The sequence below is a fragment of the Macrobrachium nipponense genome, chromosome 46 (assembly GCF_015104395.2).
Source record: "Macrobrachium nipponense isolate FS-2020 chromosome 46, ASM1510439v2, whole genome shotgun sequence".
Taxonomy (NCBI): Eukaryota; Metazoa; Arthropoda; class Malacostraca; order Decapoda; family Palaemonidae; genus Macrobrachium; species Macrobrachium nipponense.
The window spans coordinates 5,719,363-5,726,977 of record NC_061106.1 but is presented as its reverse complement, the minus strand read 5'-3'; the positions used below and the strand labels follow the sequence as shown (position 1 = coordinate 5,726,977).

The window sequence follows — 7,615 nt, the reverse complement described above, 5'->3', positions numbered from 1 at the left end:
GACGTCCTCTTGACTCCGTATTGCAGAAAATAGTCTACTTGAAAGGCAGGAACTCTCCAAAACCTCTAGCAGGACTCTCTCTGAACGATCTCTGCTGCAGATAACCATCCTCACTGATATTCTGACCAATGGCTCTGACTGCAGGTATCTCTCTGTGACTAACTGTGTCTCTCTTTTACGATCTCTCTTGCTGATACTGACGTTTCTCACTGATAATCTCTGCATCTGTGGCTCTTACTGAAGATATCTCTCTGTGACTAACTGGTGTCTCTCTTTTACGATCTCCCTCTCTGACGATCTCTGCTTCGTCTGTCGTATTTATACGGCACTCTGGGGGCGGAGCCTACGGCGAGCATCACAGACTCCCGAGGTTTCTAGAAATTCTTAGATGAATCTAGACGAGGTATTGCATCAGAAATCGCTGCATTTCTCACGTCATGACGGTGCCCTACGAGTTCCACAACACTCCTGCCGATTCTAGAAACATCATGATAACAGGCACCTCCAAAACAATGACTAACGCCTCCTTGCTGCCGAACTTCTCGAAAATGCGTTCTCCTTTCCTTTATCTTTCTTTGCTAGGTAGCAATTACCATCACACACAATAACTGACCAACCCGGCACTGCCCAGGAAAACTCTTGACTGAAAACCAATGAACTCTCTCTCTCTCTCTCTCTCTCTCTCTCTCTCTCTCTCTCTCTCTCTCTTTATTTTTCACCCCTTCTCATCCTCCCTTCCTATTGGGTCTGAACTTAGACTTAAAGGGCATCAGGAATATCATTATATATCTAAATAACCTCAAAAGCTATGGATTAATATCTGTAGTATTTGTTTATTTTTAGATGTCTCCATCTTCCCAACACCTCTTCCTATCGTGGCTGAACTTAGACTTTAAGGACATCCGGAGTGTCACTGTCCATCTGATCAACCTTGAAAACTATAAATTAGACTAATAACTGTCGTTTTCGGTTATATTCATGTTAGTTTTACATGTCACCACTTACCACCCCTTCCCACCCCTCTCTCCAGCGAGGCTGAACTTGGACTTGAAGGTCATTGGGAGTGTTGCTATTCATCTCAACAACCTCAAAATCTATGGGGTAGAGGTAGACACTTAACGCCTGCTATCTTCAATTATTTTTAGTTTTCACCCCAGTCTCACCCCTCTCCTCACAACCCACCCCTCCACTTTGGTGCCAACGATGTCTTACCCCCAACAGTATTCTTTCCCTGATGCTAAGTTTTATGTATACCAAGTTTGGTGGACATATATATATATATATATATATATATATATATATATATATATATATATATATATATGTATATATATATATATATATATATATATATGTATATATATATATATATATATATATATATATATGAATATGATTACGTGTTTCTAAACAATGCTGGCCGACTATTGCATGCCGCCAGGCGCTACTTTTGTAGTGATACGTGCATCTGAAAAGTATATAGAATTCAGCTGTCAAGAGGTTATTGTAACTATTTAACTAATGATGGCAAATATAAAAGTTGGAAGCGAGTCATAAATCCACAACAGCACACACACACACACACATATATATAATATATATATATATATATATATAATATATATATATATATATATATATATATATATATTTATTGATCACCTTCTTAGTAGTTTGACAATATTTTCTGAGTCTTCTGCGTTCTTCCAAATTCAGGTGGTAGACAAAAAAAATAAATAAAGAAAGAAAACAAGATTAACTCCTTGTTCCATTTACTGAGAAACACAACACCACAGCTGTTCCGTCACTAGTCGCGACTTCTTCAAAGTGTATAATCTGGACTGTTGTTGTTGTTGAAGATTAAGCTGGCCTTATGCCAGCTCGGCTCTTGCTCATAGAGCAGCCCATAGGTCATTTGAATATTTTGCAGGTGAATGATGAGATTTGAGGATATGTCTATGCCCTTTATTGCGATCAAATGGATATGAAAGTGAAATGATAATATGATGAAAAATAAGTTAGATGAAAGGGTAACAGGCAAGGTACAAACCCCTTTGAGCCCCAAGGCACCCATCTATCACTCGGAGAAAAAGATGATAGCAGCGAGTACTGGCGAGTCAGAGATAACCAGAAAGGAAATAGAAATAATTACACTCGGAGAAATACGGGAGAAAGCGAAAGTCTGCGGAGTCCAAATACCATTTTTCATTTACTAGCAGAGAACGATGAAATAAAAATAAAAATATATCAGTTTTAGAGAAAGCAAAACAAAAGTTAGTAACAGCTTGAGCGGTAGTTTGAGTGATAGTTGAAAAAATTCTTGTCTGCGACGAGAAGATTCTTAGTCTGAGTGGATCTGTCGGAACACTGGGGCAATTCTTCTGTCCATGGGACTGATGATTCTTCTGTCTGGGTTCCTGCTTCGACACAAAACAGGAACTACTGTCGGTGTGGAGTTGAGTGGGGGGCGGGGAGGATTGAGGGAATGATCTTATGGGTCGAGGAAGTGGTCTTTGGGGTCGGAGGGGTGTTTTTAGAGGTTGGGGAGCAGGAATGTACCGTTAAGGAGAGGGTGAGGAGTTAGAAATGTAGTGCCGGGGAGGAAGTTGTGAAAGGGAAGGTTGAGGAGTTTGAGGTGAAGGAGGCAGATTCGTCCTTAGGTCGAATCTGGGATTGCTTGGAGGTTTTCTTGGAGGCGATTAAGACAAGAGGGATCCTTTCTCAGCAATTCAGCAGATGCTTGATTCTTAGATGGTAAATTCCCCTTTCGAATTCGGCCTGGCTTGGAGTTTCGCTCCTGGGTGCTTCTTTTCCAAGGTAATACAGCTGCATATGACACCTGGCCTTGTGCTGCCACTGCTCTAAACGTTGGGATTGCTGGGAATTCCTTGTTACTGGGCATGTTCGGGGCCGATGATTTCGAGATGTTGGAGACGTCGATAACGTTCATCAAGGCTTTTATTTCTTCCGTTTCTTTTGGACTTTCTGGAAGTCATCATCGTCGAGGGAGGGAGGGCGGGTCCAACTGTTGAGCGTCAGGAGACTGTGGTCGCTTTGAAGCCATCGTCGGAAAAGTCGCACGATGTTCGACAGCCTGATAAGACTGCCGAAAAAACAAAAGCACGAACGAACGAGTCTTATACAGTAACGTCAAAATTATTATCCAAGACGAGCAATCTGGACATAAAGTCCTGTTTTGATGCAGTGTATGGACGGATACGTAGCGTCCAAATCAGTAAAACTATAATAATACAATAAATCTTTACAATGATAATACGTACAAAATAAAAAGTTATTTACAGTCATGTAAGTTACTGTACAATGCAATAAAAATATAGAATACAAACATGATTTACTTTGTGGAAGATATTGAAAACAAAAGCCACGTGTCCTGGTGGCAACAAACGAAACAGAATTAGGAATGCAGGTATACGGATTACGGGGACCGGGGCCGTGGTGAGGGAGGAGGAAGCGCGTGATTTGAAAAGGTATGTGTTGCTGTTGTAATGGTTGTTTCTTACGATAGCGTTGTATGTTGTAGCACGTCTGCTAGATGGGAGTGGTCTTTCCCTTTCTAGTTGTCTGTTCGGTGTAGGTTTGTGCAATAAAAAGCCAACAGATTCCGCTGTGTTTTATTAAACAGACAACTATAAAAACGAAAAGACTACTCCCATCTAGCAGACTTCCTAAAACTTACAATGCTGTCGTAGGAAACCAAGCATAACGACAACAACAACAACTTTTAAATCACTTCCCCCCCCCCCTCCACAAACCCATTCTACTTCACCCTTGGAGTAAAAATAGTTTATTATTTTTACAAGACTCCTATCTCAGTAATCCGTATACCTGCATTCCTAATTCTGTTTCGTTTATTGCCACCAGAATGTTTTTTTTTTTTCATTATCTTCCATAAAGTAATTTATGTTTTTTTATATTTTAATGTATTGTTGTACTTATTTTATTCTGAGAGGTCCACAATAATAAAAAATGTTGCGGGTTCGTGTATAATTTAAAAACCCTTTACAAAGCTTTATTGTTGTAATGATTTATTGTATTATTATGGTTTTATTGAATTGTTACTGTTTTGGGCGGCCATTATCCGTCTGTCCATGCATCAAAAAACAGGACTCTATGTTCAGACTTTACGGGCTGCTCTAAGAGCAAGAGCCCGTGCTGGCATAAAGCCAGGTTAATCTAAAACAACAAAAACATGTCCAGATTATACACTTTGAATAGGTCAAGACGAGTACCGGAACAGCTGTGGTGTTGTTTCTCAGTAAATGCAACAAAGAGTTAATCTTCGTTTTTCTGCCCATCAACTGAATTTGGAAGGACGCAGAAGCTTCAGAAAATATTGTTAAACTAATAAGAAGTTGATCAGCAACCAAAACGCCATAAATTCAACGAAATCTGCTTACGTACCTAATTCACTGCTTCGGTCAATAATACACAGTACATCTATTATTATTATATAAAAGAAACTCATTTGACTGACCAATCACCGAGAGCGGACCGATTTCGGTTTCTTCACAGGTATGTAAACCGAACTTCAACGACATTGTGAACTTTCTAGATCTAGAAAAAAATAATAATGTAAAAAATATACAGATTTTTTTGTCTAGACAATTCATATTGCTGTGGAGGTTACTATATAGATAATATAATAATATATATTATTCTATATATATATATATAATAATATATATATATATATATTTTGTTGTTGTATATATATATATATATACATATTCTGTGAAGTTACCAATATATCTATATATATATATATATATATATATATATATATTATATATATAGATATATATATATATATATATATATATAACATATATGTGTGTGTGTGTGTGTATGTGTGTGCGTGCATTCATGTATAAAAAAATTTTTTTTCTAGATGTTTCATATTGCTGTGGAGTTTACCATTGGTATAAACTATATATATGTTAGATATATTATAATATAATATATTATATATAGATATTATATATATATATCCATATGAAATGTGTAGAGGAATATCTGCATTTTCTTTTTTTACATTATTATTTTTTTTTCTAGAAAGTTCATAATGTTGTTAAGTTCGGTTTATATACTTGTGAAGGAACCGAGATCGCGTGAATGTCAGTCAATTAGTTTCTTTTATATAATAAGAGATGTATTATATATATATATATATATATATATATATATATATATATATATATATATATATATATATATATATATATATATTATATATATATATATATATATATATATATATATATATATATATATATATAATGTTATTGACCGAAGCAGTGAATTAGGGACAGTGGCTTCCAATATAATCCCCTTTATGGGGATTTGGGAAGAGGAAAGGCAAAGTTCCCTGGTGTTTGGCTAGTCTCATGGGATGAGGTTACCAGCCTCCTGCCCCTTCCTAGAGACTAGCTTGGTCGGCAATGGGGAGTTAGAAATGGGCTGAGCCATGGACCTTACAAATGCGAACCCGGTTTATCTGTTTAATTGTATTTGAGGATTATTATTATTCTATTCTTTTGTCGTTTCATTGTTTCTTTTAGATTTCTTGTCTTTGATTATCCAGTTATTATCATTACCATAATTATTATTAGAATATGAGTGTGAATGTCCAGGGTAAGCTTAGTACCCAAGGCAAGCCCTGGGACTACGGGAGATGGGCGAGACGATGCTCAGCGCAGGATAACCTGTTGGCACGGGTTCATTTCGTCCGTTTTCAGAAAGCATTTCTTATGATGTTTGTCCTTCCAAAGTGACGTCAACCAAGGCTGAGATAGAGGGGATGACTGTTTTCCGTTCTTCGACGTACTCTCTTAGAAAAAGAAGAAGAAAAAGTGAACAGGTGATAAATACGAAGAAATTCCTCATTTCTTTACCCTCCCCCTGCAATGATTCGTTTCCAGTGTTTGGCATGTTTGCTTTTTTCGATGACTGGGACTTGGACAATACGTACTTAAGGCAGGGAAGGGCTGATGTTAGTAAAGAGAGAAAGAGAGAAAGAGAGCGACAGAATGAGAGGAACGTAAGACCAGGTTGTAATGGCACGTAGCCGCTGTTAGTCGGAGTGGGCTGGAGGTTGGCATGCGAGATAGGCTATTGATCAGACCCATTCATGGCGCATGCGCCGACTAAGAGAGAGAGAGAGAGAGAGGAGAGAGAGAGAGAGAGAGAATACTGTGTGTTTGTATATTAGGGGAAAGGATCTCCTAGACAGGGAGGGGGAAGGAAAGAGTGGGAAAGGAAAGAATCACCATGGATAATATATATATAATATATATATATATATATATATATATATATATATATATATATATATGTGTGTGTATATATGTATATATACATAATTCTATATATATATATATATATATATATATAATATATATATATATTCATTACATAAGATATATATATATATATATATATATATATATATATATATATATATATAATATATATATATATACTATATAGATATATATAGAGATAGGAGAGAGAGAGAGAGAGAGAGAGAGAGAGAGATTGAGCAGAGAGAGAGAGTGAGAGAGAGAGAGAGTAATGTTGTCTTAATTATTTATTTGGAAAAATTTTTGAATTGGAGTAAACGAGTTCCATTTTGTTTTCAATTACATCATAACAACAAACAACCTTACTGTTATGTCTGTGAAAGTTGTTTAACGATTCTAAGATGAGCCAGAGGTGAAGAGAGATTTTTGCGAATTCAGAGAGAGAGAGAGAGAGAGAGTGTGTGTGTGAAAGATGAGAGCGAGAGAGAGAGAGAGAGCGAGAGAAAGAGAGAGAGAGGGATGTTTGCGAGAGAGAGAGAGAGAGAGAGAGAGAGAGAGAGAGAGAGAGAGAGAGAGGGGTGGAGGTTGGGTTGAGCAGACGAGGCCAGCCAGAGCAGAGCAGAGCAGAGCAGAGCAGAAGAGGGGAAGCCGTGGTGGAGGAGAGAGCGCGCCGTTCAGCATGGTGAGTGGGTGTCCAAGGGTCACCTCCTCAACTACCACAACAAATAGCAGTAGCGTCTCCCTCCCACCCCGGCGCCTACCACCTCACCACCTGCATCACCCGACAAGGCGTCGCAGAATGGGCGGCCCTCGCGTGATTTGCAGACTCTGAGGGAGGAGGCAGCAGCAACAGCAGCAGCAGCAGCATCAGCGGCGAAAGAGGCAACTGGTAGTGTTCATTCAACCGTACCCCACGGACAAAGATAACATGAAGTAGGAGATGATGTTTGACAGAGAAATAAAAAATACATTTGTTAGATGTAAACACGTGTGTGTATCACTATTGAAGATCTCGAGTTAGCAGAGGGACTCTACGTAGTTCTGACAACCTCCAGATAACGGGACATCAAATGGCAAATGTTGTCTCCAGCTGTCCCTGGAAAATTCGAGCTCACTGAGTGCGTAATCGGGTGCTTTAGGTCATTCGCGAATTCAAAATTTAGAAAAAGCGTCACATCTGACTTCGTTTAGACGTTAGTTTTTTGGGAATCTTGAAAGTTTTAGTCCTAAAGTAGTTACTCCAGATAAATCAGAAATCAGTTACTCTGTATAAGCCGCGTTATACCCAACATCAT

General features: G+C 38.1%; 1 protein-coding gene across 2 annotated transcripts in view; it reads left to right on the top strand.

The window, feature by feature from the left end:
• The first annotated feature begins 6,937 nt into the window (after positions 1-6,937).
• The window catches only part of LOC135214743 (small conductance calcium-activated potassium channel protein-like), a 541,318-nt gene continuing 540,640 nt past the window's right edge, over positions 6,938-7,615 (top strand). For both annotated transcript variants that reach the window (XM_064249090.1, XM_064249087.1), the window contains exon 1: positions 6,938-7,615. This exon is cut by the window's right edge. The gene's annotated coding sequence lies outside the window, so the exon portion shown is untranslated.